General features: G+C 38.8%; 1 pseudogene; it reads right to left on the bottom strand.

Moving 5' to 3' along the window:
- Positions 1 to 10,378: 10,378 nt before the first annotated feature.
- Positions 10,379 to 20,494, bottom strand: LOC139942640 (uncharacterized; annotated as a pseudogene).
- Between the last annotated feature and the right edge of the window lie 928 nt (positions 20,495 to 21,422).

The raw sequence follows: 21,422 nt of genomic DNA, 5'->3' as shown, positions 1-21,422 counted from the left end.
TGGTCTGGAAGAGACACCAACGCCCTCATGGACAACTATAAAGGTTGGATCACTGGAGAACATTTACCATACGAGTGTAAAAAATTCAAGCCACTAATTTGACATTTTGTTTTCAAGTTAATTGTTTCCATCAAAGCCAAACAATTTGTTTAGAGAAATTGCAACCCTATTATTCTGTCCTTCAAAACTTTGTGATAGAGATAGATAGACGAATAGAAAAACAGAATTGTTTCCACAAATTAAAAATAGAAATGGATCACAATTATACAATTATTGGATTCATTTGAATGTAATCACAAGATGAAATCTTTATTTTTTCATTTAATAAGGCGAGGCCATGTAAAATGTAAAAAACAAGATTTCACTGAGTGAATATGTTCTGCAAAGACACATGACGAAAAAAATATTACTGTGACATCTCATACCTTGGGTAAAGACCATTTTACTTGTGACGTTTCGTGTTTAAGGGATAGCCACATAATGTTGACTTCCTGCATGAACTGGGTACTTGTTTACACAGCTCAATAAAAGAAAACAAAATCCAAGTTTTTGTGGATATTTCAGCATATGATTTCAACAAAGATTTGATTTGAAGAAAAGTGGGTTAAATTGTGCAATTATGATGTTACAACTTGTCTGCCATGAAATCCGCTGAACTGCCCAATGTCTTTTTCTTTGTACACGGTACATTGCATATAAGCTAAATGCGATTCATCATTTTCATCAAAGCAGTTGATGTGTTAATCACTAGGGTTACCTTTTGATGATGCTTTTTAGTGATTTGTTATTTACCTGTACCTTTGTAGGAAAAAAGGACATCCTACCGTTTCTACAGAATAACCAAACATTAAAGATGACCTGGCAGACTGTGAGGACAAAGGTCTTCAACGAACAGCAGGCTGCAAAAAAGACTGAGGAAACAAAATTCCCGGCTACAGGAATAATCAGGAAGGCAACTTCTAAGTCGGTCAGCTGTTTTTTTTTTTTTTTTTTTTTTTCTGTACACGTGTAATAGTCTTGGTATGGTTTGAGTCAATTTTATAGATCAACCTGTACTCCAGGAATATTAGACGTTTATTGGTGAACCTGTACTCCAGGAATATTAGACGTTTATTGGTGAACCTGTACTCCAGGAATATTAGACGTTTATTGGTGAACCTGTACTCCAGGAATATGAGACGTTTTTTGATGAATCTGGTCTCCATGAATTTTAGAAGTTTATTGATGAATCTGGTCTCCAGAAATATTAGAAATTTATTGACGAATCTGGTCTCCATGAATATTAGAAGTTTATTGGTGAATCTGGACTCCATGAATATTAGAAGCTTATTGATGAGAATCTGGACTCCATGAATATTAGAAGTTTATTAACGAATCTGGACTCCATGAATATTAGAAGTTTATTAACGAATCTGGACTCTAGGAATATTAGAAGTTTATTGGTGAACCTGTACTCCAGGAATATGAGACTTTTTTGATGAATCCGGTCTCCATGAATTTTAGAAGTTTATTGAAGAATCTGGTCTCCAGGAATATTATAAATTTATTGTTGAATCTGGACTCCAGAAATATTAGAAATTTATTGATGAACCTGTACTCCAGGAATATTTGAAGTCTATTCTTGAATCTGGACTCCTGGAATATTAGAAGCTTATGGATCAATCTGGACTCAAGGACTACTATAAGTTTGTTAATGAATCTTGAAAAGTTGTTTAGTTTTTAAATCCAGGAAGCTGTTCAATATCTCTGGACTCGAGGAATATTATAAGTTTAATGATACAGTGTTCTGGAAATGTTGAAGTTTGGCTCAATAATGAATCAAGAATACATTCCCAGCAAACACGTAACGTCATCGTAACGTTACAATGACGTTGTATTTTGGTTATGTTATCTCCCAACTAAAACAGAACTAACCCGCAACGTTGCAAACAGGTTGCAGTTTGGTCTTGTTACTTAATGACATAAATACAACGTTATTAAAACATTATAGTTTAACGTCGTCTAAAAACGTCTTATGAATATTTTTTTGCAACGTCGTCACAAGGTTGTGGTTTTGACACGTTACACTGTAACGCAGATCCACGTTGTCCAACGTTTTTTGACGTCATTTACAAACGTTATGTTAATGTTCTCTCAGAAACGTTACATGAGAGTTGTGGCATTGTCATGTTATTTATCAACGTAAATACAACGTTATGACTACGCTTTTATTCACAACGTCTTATTCAAGTCATGTTAGCTTTGTTTGGGAACGTTGCTTGAATGATGTTCCTTTGTCAGGTTAATTGGGAACGTACAAGTAACGTGGAAACAACGTTGTCAACGACTAGACATTATTTTGTCATCGTTTGATGTTCCATATAATATTCGATAACGTTGAGCGAATGGCGAAAGCTGTGCACGAACTTTAGCACCAAAAAAACCATAATTTCCTTTGTTTATCTGATTTTTAGGGGGACTATATTACTGTATGGCCATGCTCTTTGGAAAAACCGTGCACAATAATACCTTTGGCATCATCGTAATTGAGGTAAAATCCTAGTTTATTCATCACTGTGAAAATGGCTATGGGGGTGCTTGAATTTACTGTATCTTGGAAGGCAACAGAATACAGGCAATTCCTGCTCTACACTGGGAAGATTGTCCTACAAAAGTTTTTGAGGCCAGACATGTATGATTATTTCATGGCACTTAGCGTAGCAATATCTGTTATTGTTTCACCTCAACTTGCACAGGTTCACAGAGAATATGTCCATACCATGATACATATTGCTGCAGATGTTGAAGAATTGGCGGTTTAGAAAACTTTTCTGCCTTTCCGTTTGAAAACCATCTACAGCAAATAAAGAGGATGGTGCACACTGGTAAAAGTCCATTGAAGCAGATCATCAGAAGGATTGGTGAACAGAAACAATGTCATGCACTCGCAGAATCAACCAAAGGAAGAAACAAGGTTTCCACCAAAAAGCCAAATAATGCATGCTGAGCAGGGTCTATACAAGATCAGAGTCTTTGTTTAATAATAGACCATTGTCTATGTATTTTGCTTCAGTTAACCCAAACACTCGGTTCTTGTGATTTAAACTTTGTATTATTTTTAAAGCTATTTTAAAATGTACCAAGTTGTGTGTGATATAGTAAGTGAGTTTTTACCATCCAGGTGAATACAATGCAAAGATCAAAGCCTTCAGTGATTTAAAGGCAGTGGCAATATTGGTAAAACCTTACTTGGTAACGAGTAATGAGGAGCTTGTTTATAGTATACAACATTGTTGGAAACGGTTCCCCTCTCAAGTAATGTAGTTTTCGAGACCTCAGATTTAGATTTTGAGGTTTCGAAATCAAGCATCTGAAAGTTCACAATTTCGTATGACAAGTGTTTTTTCATTTATTATTACCTCGCAACTTTGACGGCAATTAAAAAATTGTTCTTATAGCTGACATTTTGATTTTGTTTTGTTTTAGCTATCTGTTAGTCACATAAGGATCTATAGGGAAATAACAAAGTTTTGTATCTTGTTTTTCTTTTTTTCAGACACGTCGTCAACCAAAACATTGCTACTTGGACAAGACACCACAACGTGTAGACAAGGTCGACTACCAGGCCACAAAAAGGCAACAAGGCAAGTTATATGCAGATTTCCCATGTGTTTGTTTTCAGTGAAACTATGTTATTAAATCCGTTTTTGATAGTTTGTAGTTGACATTTGACCACCATGGTTTTGGAGAATATTGGTCCACAGGTCCATTATGTTCAGTACACACTGGTTTTAGTGAGAGCCTCTACTTGGTGTCACTGCAAACCTACCCTCTTAACCTGTTCTAGGCATGCATAGCTACAAGTTTTACCCTATTTTTAAACAGATTCTCAGATCAGCCTTCACATGAAACTAGAGACGGTTATTGAAAATCAGAAGATGCAGATACCTTTCTGAGGTTTTTAACATCAAATGTGCAAGGTCTGGAGATGGAGGATCTCGACGATATTCTGCCTCAGCCTCTGCAGACTGTTGAGGAGCTTCACATGTTTTGTGACAAGATAAAAAGCCAGGATGGGTCGATCATAAAAAAGGCACTGGAAAGTTGTAGACATTATTTTATTAATTGTGCATTTCGTCTAAATGCACATTCGTCTGAAACAAAAAAAAATGCCATCAGTTGTCTTTCTAATTGGTTTTTAAAACTCCCCCAAATGTTTCAAATGATGTTACCACTTTAAATTTGGTGTAAGAGACAATAAACTGATGATTGACGGTTTACTTCAGAAATAATATGTGGATGTTCACTGAAGTAGAAACTGTATTTGGAATATTGGCTTGTGAGTGACCTCTGAAAACGAGAAAATGGTACAAGCACGTGGGCAGGCAAGATATTCTTCCTATTTGCAACATGGTCTGACTTTGAATATCATTTTCCAGATGAGTTGTTGGTACAGTTTTGATTTTTAAATAAAGTATTGAAAACAAAACTGTTGTCAACTGATGCTGTCGGAGTATGATATCACAACACACTTTTGAATATTACCAGATAGGATGTGTATTATTTGTATTGTGACATCGCAATTGGTACGCAATTAAGATTGATACAAATCTTCAGATTTATCTTAATTATATCTTTGTGAAATCGAGCCCAGTGCACACATTAGTGTTTTTTGTGTTTTGTTGTTGTGATTACAAGCACAACATTTGAGCTCACTGGTTGGCTATGACCTTAATGCCACTGTTCGGAGGATGTTACGCCGGCTCGGTACGAACATGCTCTGGTCGGAGTTCAGCTTCAAGGGGAGAAAGGGAAAGAGGCCGCTGGCAAAGCTCCCATTATCGAGAATGTTGATCAGTAAGGTTTACTTTGCAAATTCTGTTCGTAGTATAGTTGATAAAGTAGTATTACAGTCAATGGACACTGTTGGCAAGTTTCAAACACCAGTCTTCTCACTTGCTGTATCTCAACAAATGCATAAAATAACAAACCTGTGAAAACTTCAGCTCAAACGGTCATCGAAGTTGCGAGATAATGAAAGAAAGAACACCCTTGTCACATGAAAAAAGAGGTCACTGAAAGGAACGAAGTTGTTATTTCTGTTATGGCTTTACAAGTTCGTTATTTCTTATTGAATGGAAACGCTTAGTTTTACCATTCTGATTGACAATAACAATTTTTTTACTTTTTTTTTCAGGAGCTTGCAAAAAGACATCAATGGATGAGGAGTTGATGGTGTTGTGGAATATGGCTGCCAGCACCGGGCCCCCAGAGGCATCAGCGTCTATTAACTGAACACTCCATAGCCCAACGATCAATATTGAGCCGCCTACCACCGAAGAGGAGAGGGACCAAGGGTGGACCGTTACAGTGAGCCAGTCGCCGGTAATAGCGTTTGTTCCGGCGACAAGAGATGAAGCAGCAGCGGACGACAACCCCGTTGACTCCTACCTCCCCCATGCAGGCATGGATCGACAATATGAACTCCGCGGGACTACTGGACCAGGTAGACCCCCCAGCAAGTCACCCTACCACACAATAACGGCCCCACATTTCCACCACTGGCCAGCCCTACGGAAACCCCCCACCACACGTCATGATCAACCATCCAGACCCCGGCTCTTTCAAAAAGGCAGGACTGAGACCCTTAAGTCGGCGGCTGGAGGGGAAGTGCAATGGATGCGGGGGCAGACGAGCTCCGACCCGCAGGCTAGAAGAACCTGCAGTGACACCCTTCACGAAATAGACTTTAGAGTTAAGGTACGCCAGTTACGAGAGACGGCCAGATTCCCCAACGGCCGGGAATTCAAGGTAAACTTTACGGAATACTCCATCCCGTCCCTCTGAGCAAGCCTACCCAGAGTATGGACGACATCTGGACAGCCCCACCGCGCCAAACACGACGAGCAGGAAATAATATGATCAAGACGAAAATCTAGGCACACAATAATTCCAAAAAAGACTACTTATTCTACTTAAAACAAATAACACGACAACACAAATTAGCTGTAGCGACCTTATTCGTCAAATAAAAGTTTTAAGGAATTTCCGGGCATGGTAGGTAAATTTTTATTGTACACATTCACGGACGTAAATTTGACGCGGGAAAGTAACGTGCATTTAAAGATTTTGTCATTATTATAATGTTGGTCACGCCAGCCGCGTGGAATACTTGTTGAAAGAAGGCCCCTACTCCGAGTAAAAGTAAGTTATGCTTTTTGTGTACAATGTTTTGGATTGTATAATGCTAATTAAAAGGCGAAATCGGTTTCACAGTCATGCTGTGAAAATTCACGGTTTATAATAATTATTAAAAATGTTGTCGAGTTTTGTGCAATCGAAAAAAATGCCTGTACAGTGAACATACAGGACATTTTTCACTTGGGTGGAAATTTCCGTGCGAATTTTGTAACTTGATAATTTCACCGTCAGTGAGTGTGTCCAAACATTAATAACATTTTAAAGAAATGCTGACTGAATTGTTGTACTGAGTTGTTTCTAGTAAGGTAATGGTAATCTCTAATTATTGTTGTGGTAGCCTACCACCATCGATACATTCATGATTGATTAAAAATTGAGCGAGCATCACAGAGTTTGAACAGAAGTCTAGGTAAACAGTTGCTTATGCAAATATTTAATCTTCAATTAATTATTCTTATTGTGTTCAATTTATGGTTTAATGCGATGGCGCATTTTATTCTTAAGTGTGGGCGAGTGTGGCGAAAAGTGCGTTTTCAAAGAGTTTATGAGGCTGAATCTGTGCTGAAAATAAAAAAAGTAGAGCTGTCAAACTATGGTGTTCGAGGTTTATCGTATTATATTGTGCTTGGCACTTTCACATTTAGCAGTATTCGCGACACAGCCTTGGACAATAATTGTATGTAATGCCAATGAATATGTATTACTTTAATCCTTAAGGTTTACACGATAAGTTGTTAAGAATATTTGAAAGAATGTTCTAGAATTATCCAGCTGAGATTTTTATTGAGATAATTTAATATTAAAAAGTTTACGATGTATATTGGTTAACGTTAAACACTAATCGTCTGTACACGTATATAAATTGCGTACGTAAAACAGCCTATGTAAATGTACATATAACTAGTACACACATAGTTCGTGAATTGTATAGCATTTATATGCACTTTGACTTGCCATAGGAAAACTACATGTAAACTTTATTATTACCCATGGTTTAGCGTCGAGTATAAGCCACGCCTGCAAAGCATGTTTGGCCAATCGTGTTAGGTCGCTGGTCGCAAGCGATAATTAGCACATCAAGGGTGCGTACGCAACGTACGCGGACAAGTATTCTTCAATTGGGCCTAAAACTCAATCTGACTGAAAGTGTGCAAATCAGATTATTTCTGGAAAGTATAACAGTAAGTGTAAGTCGACTCATACTTTGTTAGTGCAATACGTCTGCACTGTATTAATAATTAAAATAGCTGTGTATTACTTTAGCAGACGACAGGCTGGTACATACTCGCTGCGTAATCACTGCGTACCATGCGCGGACCCAGGACTGATCAACAAAACCAGACTGTAAGAAGCCAAAGTTAAGAAGAAAAACTTACCAACAGCATGGATTGAATACAATAAGGCAATTGATAGTTTAACTCATTTCTGTCAAAGAAAATGCCTTGAAATCTACAAAAATTTGTCAACTTCATCACAGCAAGAATGATGAACTGGAAAAAAACCTTGAATCTCCACCATGCAGAAGGGTCGTTAACATCGAGACCGATTAACATCAGATGCAGGATTTTTCAAGGAGATTCACTAATCACTATCACCACTACTTTTCTATTAGCACTAGCACCACCTAGGTACAGTAGTTGCGGATACACGCAACAGAACATGGCAAACTTAACCACCTTGTCTACATTTTTAAGGATGTAACCAGCTAAAGGGTCTGCTAACCATTGTGAAGACCTTCAGTGACGACATCAGGATGGATTTCGGACTCGATAAGTGTGTCAAAGCCACATTCAAGAGGGGGAATTTCACCAAAACAACAGACCTAGATATTGACACTGTCACTAATATCAAGGAGCTGGACCAAGAGGGTACATACAAGTACCTTGAACTAAATAAAGGTGACGGCATACAACACTCAGCCATGAAAGAGAAGGTCCGGAAAGAGTATTATAGAAGAGTGCGGATGATACTGAAGAGTGAACTAAATGCAATCGACCAAATTGAAGCTATCAACACAAATGCAATACCTGTAGTATCGTACAGTTTCAATATCATCAACTGGAAACTGTCGGATATTAAGAGAATGGATGCTAAAACTCGGAAAATAATGACCATGAACATGATGCACCATCCGAAAGCAAGTGTGGACCATTTTACTTTGTCCGTATAAATGCTTCAAAAGTGTATTTAAAGTGCTATGCATGCTGGTATTGTTGATTGATTACCCTGCTGTGATTAGTTTGATAATAAACTTTATGCAAATTTCAGAAAGACGAACTCCACATAACTAGGCTTTATATGCTAACACAGCAGCTAGTGCAGATATAAGCGGCGAATGGTGATCGTAAGAAGAGCCATTAAAATGGGGTGCTGATGTAATCAAAAACTCATTTTGTATGTAGTATAATAAAACACATTGCTGAATAAAGTTTTCAACATACATGTACATGTGCATCGATCTCACCTCTCCCTGCGGTCGTGTTTATTTCATATATGCTCAAATCGGCACTCAATAGTTAACTTGAATACCACAAATAAAATCATAAACCAATTCCACAGGGTGGTTCTGTGAGGTAAACGTAATTTTTAAAGAGCAATTTATAGATAAACATTAAACAATAATAATGTTATTTGAAAAATAAAGTTCATTAATTCAAAATTTCTAAATTAACTTCTTCAATCTAATATTAATAACCAGGAGTTAAGTAAAGTAAATAAACCATCCCGCATTCCCATCGCCCATATACAGTAGTAGCGACTAGGGCGTCTTTGAGAGTGATGACTTTGTATTAGTGAGTAGCAACTTTGCAAGTGTATTTATGTGCGACTTTGCTGGGGGGCGAGTTTACTGGTTTCCGTTTAACGTGTGTGGGTGCTGCGCGTACAACACGTACAAACCCTAAATCAACAAGTAACATTGTAAAAAATACAACCAATTTAACCCCCGTTTTTACAAAATCTGTCGCTGCCCTTTTGCATATATTTCAGATTTCGGTTGGGCTGAATATTATCTTCAATAAAACTTGAAAGAATATTTTCAGAAAACTTCCATTTAATTTAAAGCCATTGGACACTTTCGGTAATTAGTTTTGTCCAAGGCCCACACTTCGTGTATCACAACTTATATATAAAGTAACAAACCTGTGAAAATTAAGGCTCATTCGGTCATCGAAATCAAATTAAGACCTAAACCATTTCAATGCAGTACCGCCATTTCCAAACCTGTGGCAAAAACGCCCAACAAGAGTGACATGATGAATAGTCTAGCATTACTAAAATGGCGTCCTGACCTTTTTCAACAGCAAGTAGGAGATCAATACAGAGTTTCAGCAGTGCAGTCTGAGTGGAGACTGTGTACTCAGAAACAAGCAATTTTCCTCAAGATAGTCAAACTGGTTAGAAACAATACGTCCCAAAACTTTCGCAACGAACAACAGGTTTGCAATTGGACAATACTTTTTCAGTTCATTACGATCCAGACTTGGTGTGTACACAAGTATATTATTGGATATTTTAAAAGCATTTGGAACAATACCAGTAGTTAGTGATTGGTTTACAAGTTCTGTGATAAACAGAACAAGTTCGTTGATGCATTTCTTAAATTAGAGTGGTCGGTATCGGGTCAAGCCTGCATGAATTGGGATAGTTGTAAGGACTTCATCCTCTGATACCGGATCAAAGAGTTGAATGATGACAGGTTATCCGTAAGAAGAGGAGATTCCTCCTAATGAAGACACAAAACCTTGAACTTTCTTGAGTAAGAATTGTCCAAAGTCATCAGCCAACTGTTGATTGGATTCACTGTCAGGGAGGGCTTGATGTGACGTTGGTGCAGTGAGTTTAATTACGAACCGCACCAGATGTTTAATGTTACTTTGTTCTATCTTTGAGGTGAAGTAATGAGACTTAAATTTCATCAGGAGCTGGTTATAGGAGTTACAATGTTGCTCATCAAGTTGTCCGTCTATCTTAAGGTTACACTTCATAAACTTACGTTCCGCACGACGTTGTTTATGTTTTGCCTATCTCACATCGTCGTTGAACCAAGAAAAGAAGCAGAAGGTCGAGTGAAGACAGGTACACGTTGCTCTGGTGCATGTTTGTCTAGCAGCTAACACAAAACATGGTTAAACGTCTCCGCTAGGTGCGAGGTGTCCTCAGACAGACAGTGGAGAAGGCCAGAGTTTAAGATGTTTCTCTAAAAGAGATCACGATTGACATCAGAGATTTTGCGGCATTTGATGAGTTGTTTCGTAGCTTTCGGTCGCTTAAAGTTCAGTTTTATCAGAACAGCTTTGTGGTCTGAAGGAAGTCCTGACTTCAGATCGACGCATGATACTAGGTTGTAAGCCTTCTCAGTGATAACAAGATCCAGTATTTGTCCAGCTTGATGAATATATGAAGATACAAATTTGTGTAAACCAGCAGCTTCCAGCATTTTCAGAAAGACCTTCGATTCTTTGATGTTGGGACTGTCAACATGAATGTTGAAATCTCCTACCAATAAAGCGGTTTTGCCGTCCGAGGCAGTGGTAGCTTCTGTGAGACTAGATAAATAGTAACCATAACGATGTCTATGCCAAACCTTTTTCAAGGCTGCCGTTGGGTCGTTGATGTGTACAGCCCGAAGTTTTTTGGCTTGCTGTCATGACTCCTTTCCAAGCTACACTGGCTGTACCAAGTACTTATTCACAGCTACGTTTTGTGGTTTAGTGTTTTGAACAGGTTCGTCATTCGATGACTTGAGGGTTTCGTTGTTGTGTTTGCGCCATGGAAGTGGTGATGGAGGTTTTGGGCTCAGGTTTGGGCTCCTTTCAGGGAATTTTGATAGATCAGTGTTGGGTAGGGTTGGATGATGTAGCACGCATCATAAACTGGGCTTGGATAAGTAACTGGCGTGGAACTCAGCTTGTTGCAACACATAATTGCTAGTGCTTTCTAGTCTTTGCAACTAGGGGCTCTTCAGTATTCTTCTGTCTCAAAAGCTGTCTGCCATAGCTGCCGCCGCCGCCTCTGATAGATTTCAATTCTACATCGAATTTTGTTTTTTCTTCTCCCATTTTTGTATCTCTTTAAGCAATCCCAACTTAGAACTGTGCTTCTCTTAAACGATGCACATACGTGTGCTGCCTCTGCCCTTGCGCAGGCCTTAGTTGCTTCACTAGTAGCGGCTGAAGATGAATATGAATGTGTGGTCCTCGAACTGGTCAGGGACACGCAGTCATCTTGTTCTGACTTGATTCACAGCTGGGCTGCGCCTTGATTCACTGCTGTAGTTGTGGTAACTGTCAGAACCGAGTTCTTAAAGAAACATATATAAGGCGTGATACCAGAATTCTTTGATTATCTTATTGACTTACAGTGTACACGTTTTATTTTACATTCAAAATTGTTAACAGGCAACTATGTCCAAAATAAAATTAAGTAAAAGATAAGTTAAATACAATCTTCGCTTAAATTAAAGGAGCTTCCTAAACAAGTCACAGTTTTTGTGTACTCTTTCTTTCTGTCACTGATGTGTAAAGGCCGAGTTATAGTCGGTCGCGCGATGGTCGGGCGTCGGAAATCTAGACGCGCGATCATAAAAAGACACTGTTTTTAGGCCTCAGTCTTAGGATTGCGCGCAAGATTTCCGTCGCGCGACCATCGCGCGACCGACTATAAACCGGCCTTAACACTTTTATTTTCGCTTAATTTTATTTCAACGCAGTGGCTGTCCTTCAGATATAAATCACAACAGTATTTACAGTTATGGTGTATCTTCCACCTTTATAGCTAAATTTAACAAATCAATTGACGAAAGAAACTAAACAAAATTGATACTGATACTGGTTCTGGCTCTTGGCCGTCACTGTCGACTCTGTCCCTCTAGACTCTTGGTGCTCTGGCCCTTCAGACGTTTCCCTGTCTTATATGGACTCGGTATAACCCTGGCTTCAGTAGGTAGCCCCGTTTAACAGTCCTGGCAATTTCAGCCATCAATATCATTTCTAAATGCTTAAGTTAAATCTCCAAACCTCACTCAAGGCCATGGTTTCTCAATGCGTAGTATTCTTGGGTTGTGCTGGTTAGGTCTGTTAGCCCTCTTTTATGTTTCTGCTGGCGTGCGACAATACCGCATTTAACTTCTAATGACTCGCCTCAGTGGCTGATTTCACTAAGCTTTGGCTTTGTCATAACAATTGTATGCCAACTGATGCACAAGCCTGTTTAGCTACATGCACTGGTTGGTGGCAATATTGCAGAACCTCACACGTCCTCTCACTCTCAGCTTTTGAAGTCAACTGCCTTTGCACAGCATTTTCACATTATGTCCTTTGTCATTAAATATCTTTGCCCCACCCCTACTAATTATTCCTGTTATCCTTCTACTATTCTATAGTTTACCACTAAACTGAAAATAAGTAGAAATCTATCATAGGCGAATTTCATGCGATTAACATGAATCGATGAAGATAACTTATTGTTCTCCAGAATTCTCACCATGAAATTTGTTGGCCCATTTCGCTTTAGGCACCTTGTCAAAACTATCCCCGGCAATATTCAGGGATGTCTGTCCCGGTCGTGGTTTTCTAGGCGGGATGAATTGTTATTTAGTTTCTCTCCCGGTCGGCTGTCTCCCGGTGGTGGGCCACTCTGTTCGGTCTTTGTTTATATTCCCCTGCTGAGTTTTCTGCGGTTTGGCGCTGATAAGATCTCACTCCCTCCAGGGTTTTCAGCAGCACAGGGCTTGAAATCTATCAGCCGCGATGTTTAAATAACCTTTGCCAAAACAATAATGTTCCAAAACATCAATCTGTGCTGCTAGTTTTTGGTACGGTAGGATGGTGTTTAAAGAACTTGTATTACAATTGATCCCATATTGTGAAAAAAACCATCATGAATAAAGCTGTTTGATTAGGCATCACCATGGCACAATATTTTTTCACGTGAAGGATTTTTTTTTACCCATCATGGACGAAGAAGGCTGCATGGAAAACCTTTGTTAGGACAACCTACATCCATGGAAAAACTTATGAACTACACGTTGATTGTTTTTGTACCTATGATATTTAGTTTCGGAGTGAGGGTTACGTACTACGATCGTCGCAAAAGTTGTGCAGCATTAATAGCAGGACTCAATAGTATAGCGATATTTCTTCACACGATTGAAACAATAGGTCAAATTTTTTCCATTTGTCCGGTTCATATGCCAAAAGCAACAGTTTATGTGATTTCTTAACATAAATAAAAAACTGTTTGTTCTTACTTTGCAAGAAGAAAATATAAGAGTTTACTTATAAAATCCCAAGTCACCGTCCATGCTCAGTATAGTGTATGACATGAGTCGCCTTGTGAGTTCCAAGTTAATATTTGTTAACAGTACCCTATTTTGTGTCTTTTTTTCATCATAGAGACTGAGGACGGAACCTTCCATTTCGTCAAGTTGCGTGGAGTTCACAATGCTTAATTCAGGACTGGCAAGCGTGGTGCTGACCGTGACGGTTTCCTGTAAGTTAAAAAAGATCTTTTTAAAAATTCCCTTGACCTGAATCCTGTGATTACTCATTTTATTTGTAGAAAACTCTGAAAATAGATTTGCACATCGTCTTAATTAAAAAACTGTGGAATCCCGATGGAAATCTACAACTAAGATATACTATATAAGTTATCACACATGCGCGAGTGGAATACGGAAAAATACATAGTCTTGGTCCCAAGACCATTGGTGTTGCGCGGTCACACACAACCAACGTTCCGATTATGCACAGCAAAAACTGTCCACGCTTGTAATGAACGAACGCTAGCGGGCGCTCTGTTTCTCTGATTTACGGATCTCACCATGTCCTGTGCTCACCATGGTCTTGGATATTTGCAAATTGAAGGCGTGGCCAGACTATGTAAATTACTTTTAATGTATGCAATATTCATATCACGTGACGAATTGAAGATGACTATTCAAACTAGATCGAGTCAAAGGTCAATATGATCGGCGGTCTATTTTTAATAATCTTTGCTCAAAGAGTGATTCCGTGGTCATTATAGGCCTATTAAAAGGAAAACAGTGAAATTTTAAGTATAGGTACCTATTCAGATTATGGATACGTGACGATTTGAAATCGTAAATAATGGTCAAAAATCGAACGTAAAATTAGCATTCAGAGAGTCCGTGTATCGGACGCTGTATGGCCCCACGGCGTGGAGCAATCGGAACGTGAAATAAGCCTTGTGGAATATCACGTACCGCCCATGCCGTGTCTCGTGGGGGTCGGAGGTGTTAAATCCCAGGCGCTATGAACTCCCAGCTTGCGGGTGTCGAATCCGTTGTTTCTTATGATCGCAACGTTCCAATATGCTCCATTTTGATTCATGGCCCCCTAATTTCTTTTTGTTATGAGTTTTCAGGTAATTTTGATGATGTTAAAACGTAGGAATATCGCATATTGTTATATTGACAGTGTTATTGTGTGAGTAGCTTAAAAAAATTATGAGCATTTTTTTTAAAAGGTTTAAATAAAAATAATGCCAAAACAAAATTCCCTCAAAGCATAATTTTGTCAAACAAAGTATTATTTTTTAATTCTGTGAATGAAGAGTTATTTTTGAGGTAATGATTAAACTGGGCAACTAGTGGAATTTAATGACCCGACTATTCGCCTCAAATAACTGGGAGTTGAATAGCAGTAATCGCCGCTGGACAAGCAATCAAAATTCGAAATTTCTCATGAGTTATTCCAAAAGATATTGTTACGACTACATTCCAAAAAAATGTTATATGGTTACGTTCCAAGCTACGCAGCTACTTGGCTACGTTTACGTTCCAAGATACGCTTAGGTCTACGTTCCTTCAAGTTACACTATAATATCAAAAGGTATGTTTTCAAGCCGAGTCAAGCTACGCTTACATTCCAAGATACGCAGCTACGTTTACGTTCCAAGATACGCTTAGCTCTACGTTCCTTCAAGTTACGCTATAATATCAAAAGGTACGCTATCAATCCTATGTCAAGTTACGCTTACGTTCCAAGATACGCAGCTACGAATTACGTTTCAAGATATGCTTACGCTCCACCAAAAGATACTGTTACGTTCCAAGCTACGCAGCTACTCAGCTACGCTTACACACTCCAAGATACTAATAGGTTACGCTACAATATCAAAAAGTACGCTTTCAATCCCGAGTCAAGCTACGCTTACGTTCCAAGATATGCAGCTACGGTTACGTTTCAAAATACGTTCTCACAGAGACGCTTTTGAATCCCTCAAGATTTCCTTCCCCCAAGATTAAAAAACTTTCACTGTGAATAACACTACAGGGCCCACCAGTTAATACCCGTTTGGCAGAAAATACTGTACAAAATTTCTTTACTATCCAAAAATTTACTTGGGCACTACAAAATTTCAAATTTAATTAAAAATTGGCTGGCAACCAGTTTCTGCTAAGCAATACTATTTTGTGCTAACTATAAGCAAATTGTTTAGCCAATACAGGCTTCATCAGTGTGGGCTCTGGCACGTCGGGAGCATAACGCCACGATCGCATTTCAAGCTGCATATCATGGCAATGCAGTAGTCTGGATCTGGACATTATACATAGAAATGTTTGTGCTGGTACCACAAACCTTTCTTTATCGTATTTCCACCCTGTGTCAAAGTTTCAAATCCTACTGATCTGGACATTATTATACTCCGATAAAAACATATATACCCACACACAGAGTAAAGCAAAAGTCATGCAACGGAATTACTGCATGCATTGTACACTACATGCACGACACTGATGAGTTATTCATGAGCCAACCGCAACGCAGCCTCTGATTGGCTCCACCGGAAAGTCGGGGGAGATTTGCCGAAAAACAATAAAAAAGTTAAGACCCGTCGCTGCAAATATTCAAGACCATGGTGAGATCTAAATCAGAGAAACAGAGCGCCCGCTAGCGTTCGTTCATTACAAGCGTGGACAGTTTTTGCCGTGCATAATCGGAACGTTGGTTGTGTGTGACCGCGCAACACCAATGGTCTTGGGACCAAGACTAAAAAATACAGCGCTTCTGCATCCCATATCCAAAGAGGCCGACATTTATCTTCAACTTCAAGCAAACAGGGTATACGGTGGGTTTACAGCGCGACTTTTCGAAACGAATAATGCGACTGCCTTGAGCAAGGCTAATATTAAAGTTTCATAGATTTGTACATGTATCTTATAACCCACTCTAAAAAAAATTTTACCTTTCTGGACTTTGCTGACTCTAAAATGAAACGACAAAATTGTCATACTAGTAGTCTATACGTATTAAAGATTTTATTACAGTAAGCGCTAATCAACCAATCAGATGCTTCAACTGGAGGTGGTATGATATAAGTTGTCACACAAGCGCGAGTGGAGTACGAAACAATATAGCGTTTCTGCATCACATATCCAACGAGGCCGAAATGTTTAACTGTGCACTTTGGACTGTGATAACTTATACTATAGTGAAGTAGTGGAGCGGTCCTTAATAAATTTAAGTCAGTAATCATAAATACTTCAGACAATTACGCTATTCATAATGGTGGGGGGGGGGGGGTTATCGGTTGACAATGACCAGCTGTAGCTTTGTTAATAAGCCGTTATTTTCGGAACGTGCTTATCTTTGTGCAAGACAATCTCAGTACGGGCGGTGCGTGCGTGCGTGCTGGTGATGTGGCGGCGCGGAGTGTGAATGAAAAACAAGAATCCCTAGCATCAAGACTAGCTACGCGCAGGAAGCATATCGAAAAACTGTCTCAGTCATACAAATGCAAGTTTTACAGAGTTTCTTACTTCATTATGCCTTTTAGCAAAAAAGGCATTTACGATTGGGAGTAACAGTAGAGTCTTATCTTAAACTGCCATGCGATATAAAGGCCCTCGCTTTCGGATCACGCTTGTATTTCGGTTTTAAACGGCCGTTTAAGAACTCGTCCCTACCCTTTTATTCCCTTACTGATACATGTGTTAAAAGTAAGGAAGGTGATGACACCTTATTTTTGCAATTCCGTTTCTTAGGTGGAACCGTTGGCAATTGAATAATGAAGTTTAAGTCAAGTCACCAACTTTGTAAGTCTGTGGCTCCTTTAAAAATTGTTTTAAAAATACTTTTTAGAGAAGCTCAAATGAACCGGCACATTACACACTGCTAATTTTTTTAGCTTTAAATATGTAATGTTTAAACTTTACTAATCAGTCTTTAATTGTATTTTAAAAGACCTCAAGCATCCCCCAACTGGAACTGGTATGGATTATGGAGATCAAAGCTTAATAACATGGCCGTATTTTCAGGAAATGGACAGAACCCTACGCAGCAGAGCAATAATCAAACCACCTTGTCTGGTATCATCAGTCGAAGATTTTTCTGGACCATCTTCAACTCATAGGGAAAATCAGGCATCTCCTTCAGGAAAAAATACAACTTCCATCAACATATTTTGACAAGAATGAGGAAACAGAATGACCAAATAAGCACACAAGAAGATCAAGTAGTACAGCAAAATAATGGCCTGTTGTCATTAATGGGTAGACTCGTTGCTGCAGTGGAAACAAACACAGCAAAAACAAATGAGAGTTTAAAACGAACCCCCCCCCAAAAAAAAAAAAAAAAATTAAAAAAAATTCGTAGTCAATCTTTATGTTAATCAAAATGTTACAACGACTGAACATTTACTGTCAAACATTTTATTTACAGAACAAGCTATTTGTTTTTTATAATAATTTGAATATATATAAAAAGTTATTAATTTAAATAAAAATGTACACATGTATACATTTATCAATATATATATATCAGTATTACCTAACATTGATAATTTGAGATACACCAACTGTGAAGGCTAGTGTTTGACAGTTACCAATAGTGTCCACTGCCTTTTAGTATATTTCCAAGTGTTCCACTTTTCCAGGTTACGCACCTGTTACGCACCTAAATTAATACAATATAGTCAATACTTATGCTTTTCTCACCTCTAGTGTTTTCGTGAAGATGCTTGTCCATCGAGTCTTCATTCTCCCAAAAGATCTTTCGATGATGGTGCAGGCAGCGCTCATTTTGTAATTGAACCTTGCTGGGACTGGTGAATGTAAGGTGTCAACGTTGCAAAAGGATTCAAGGAGCAGGGGTAGGCAGAATCACCAATACTGTAGTATCCATTTGGTGGATAATTGCGTGGCCTGTAAAAGGGACTGCATTTGATGACCCTGGAGTCGTGGACAGAGCCTGGATACCTCGCAAAGACGTCAAGAAAGGCACCCTCGTGATCACACACGGACTGCATGTTGATTGAATAAAATAGTATATGATTGATGTAGTCTTGACGTTTGGAGTCAGGAGGCATTATTTTGATATGTGTTCCATCTCTGCTGCCAACAGCTTTGCTGATAAACCTTGTCTTGGCGAGCTGGTTGGCCAGCTGGCTGAAGCCATTCGCAATTGCTGGACACTCTTCAGCTGTGGGTAACTTGATCACCGTTTTTATGACCCATAAGTACTCTGTCCAAAACATTGTGGACTATGTCACAAACACTTGATCGTGATATTCCAGTGGCTGCAGAAAGTACTCTGTATGCACCCCCACAAGCAAACCTAAAGAGATACATAAAAGTTGGATGTCTGACATGATAATTCAAACAAATGCATGTAAAAATTGAGTCAAAATAATGTGCATGCATTTCTTCAAAAGTATGCCAAACTTTTAAGTTATATCAATTTGAACATCATATTTGAATTTCATCAACACAACATCAGTCCGCAACATAGTAAACTAGAGAAAAAAACCTACTAACCAAATACTACTGCTTTACAATGACAGGGTTTGCAAATCCTTAACAGGCCCCTTGATGGTTTCGATAACTTTTATGAAACTGGGACGTAATTGCTCTAAATTTTCCCTCATTCCCTATTTTGTTAGCAATGAATCCCTCTTAAATTTGGCCGAAAATCCCAAAATTAAAGGGTGCCACCGTTCGGCCGGTTCACCAAACCGCACGGGTTGGAATTGGATTTGTAGTCCTTTACCATGAATACATAAGGTCCCTCGATATGTTTGAAAAGGTTAGAACCTGCAGTTTCTGCAAACCCTGATAAGTTTACTTTCTAACCGTTGGTCAGTTTCTAACCTTTTTTTAGGATGAGCACACATGCAGTAAAGTAATACTGTGCATTTTTTTTTTTTTTAAATAATAATTGATTTGCATTTTACCAACTCATGAGTTTCGTTCATACAGTGCACAGAGATCCTTGTAATTTTGTTCGGTGTGTAGCGTGTTCTCCAGTCTTGCCATGCACTGCTCTACAACGCGCCCAAGTTTAATTGGTGGGGATCGACCTTTTATGGTAAAATACAGCGGCGCCGTTCACGACATAGTGATTCTCCTTTTCATATATTAATATTTATTAAATGTGTAGATTGCAAAAGGTGTCCTCTAGAATGGACCAAATTGTAGAGCAATAACTTATTCATAATGTTAATGTTCTCCTTTGAAGAGTTGTTGGCTGTAAGTAAATTCACAAAGTAATAAAACTCATCGTAAGACAAGTTGAAAATATTGCCATAGGGATTTGCATCATGACATCACACTTTGCTTAGCAGGTATTGTTTAATCACATTTTAAAGGATCAAACGAACCTCTTTGTGAAATAAACCAATTTAAAAAAACTGTAAGCATAACAACTTGCTAAGCACAGACGAACCTTACTGAACAGAAACCTGTTACCAGTTAGCAAAAACTCCATCAAAATTCCATTTTGGCGCAAGTGCCCCGCTGATGTTAGGGTCTATACTAGCTGAGGTACTGCAGGTTTTTTTTTGCAATAAGTAAAACAAATGAACGAAAATAATGTTCATCTCAATTATTAGACGGAAATTATTTTAGCATGTGCAATGGACTACTGACGCGATGCTGTGCTTCGAGCGTATACCAACAGGAGTTCTTGTTTGCTTGTGCTAGCCTGCTTGTGAGGGAGCTTCCTGCGAATGCGATACCAGTTTTGACATCACTAAGCTCGCAACGAATACGGAGCTGTGACGTAAATTCACCGCATTCGTAGAGTTCATGTTTGATTTGTTTGCTCGGTTTTGAAGAGCCAAGACCTTTTAAAAAACAGATCGTTGCAAGAGAACTTGGATCAATCTCAGAAAACTTGGAATGAGGATGCATTTTTGGTATAATGGATCTCCAAATGTAAGATCACGCCTCATAAAGTGATTGAAGGTCGCTCTCATTATCCTCCCTTTGTTACGCCTGCTCCCTCCTCTTTCGGCCTCCATTTCTGTCTCCAGCATTCCTCAGCCATGCCATAACCTCTTTTTCGACATCCATGTTCGAAATGGACAGATTTGGTACTATTTGTACTGCTGCTAAAAGAAGCAGAGGAAACAAAATAATGGACTCGTTGAAATACTAAAAAAATATTGTATTGTGTCCACTTCAGCAGCCCGTAAGGGCCTAAATAGACCTACGTGTTATTAAATGTCGGATTGCTCCTAGGGGGTCACTGATGGAGGATTTGTGCGCCGATGACCCACATAATCAAGTAATTTAATTAGATTTCTACTTTAGATATTTTGAGTGTAAACGATCATACCAATGCATATCTTGTCTGTCTACCTTTTAAGCCGAGTTGGAGTGACTAAGGGGTAGATTTATGTTGTTGGGAAGATGTTCCCTCCTCGTCGTGGTTGATTTTAGACGCGATGCTGTTAAGAATCTTTCTTTGAGCTTTGAGCTGCTGCTGTACTGAATTCACCGCAACTTGTATTTCACTAAGTCCTTTCAGTAAAGTCGTTAAAGACATGCAATGGAATTGAAGGCGCATCTTGCAGTGGTGGTGCCTCTCCTGTTGCCTTTTTGGTTTGCCTTACTTCTTCGTCCCCCTCGCTCTCACTGGATGTCAAGCTTGTTGGCCTTCTGCGCCTCCAAGTTAACATAATCACATCGGTTTTTTTTATTTTTTAAATACGCCCCTAAAATCAAGCTGAGAAGATCTACTAGAAGTAGTGTATTAGGCAGAAATGAATGTTTGTGAAGTGTTGCAATTTGAACTTTTGAAAGTCCGTTATTAAACTTTTACTTATACTCCAAATACTTACTTTCGCTTGGATGGTCCAGTCTTTGGTGCTGTTTGCACATTTGATGTGTCCTCAGCCATCCTGACCTTTTGCCGACCAACCTCGTAGCTTTCTGTACAAGAAATTAATTAATTCAGTACTTAATTAAGGTAACATGGAAATTTACTTCTTTTAATTTC

Source organism: Asterias amurensis, chromosome 10 (assembly GCF_032118995.1).
Source record: "Asterias amurensis chromosome 10, ASM3211899v1".
Classification (NCBI taxonomy): Eukaryota; Metazoa; Echinodermata; class Asteroidea; order Forcipulatida; family Asteriidae; genus Asterias; species Asterias amurensis.
Note: the sequence above shows the minus strand (reverse complement) of the source record. Positions and strands in the feature narration are given on the sequence as shown.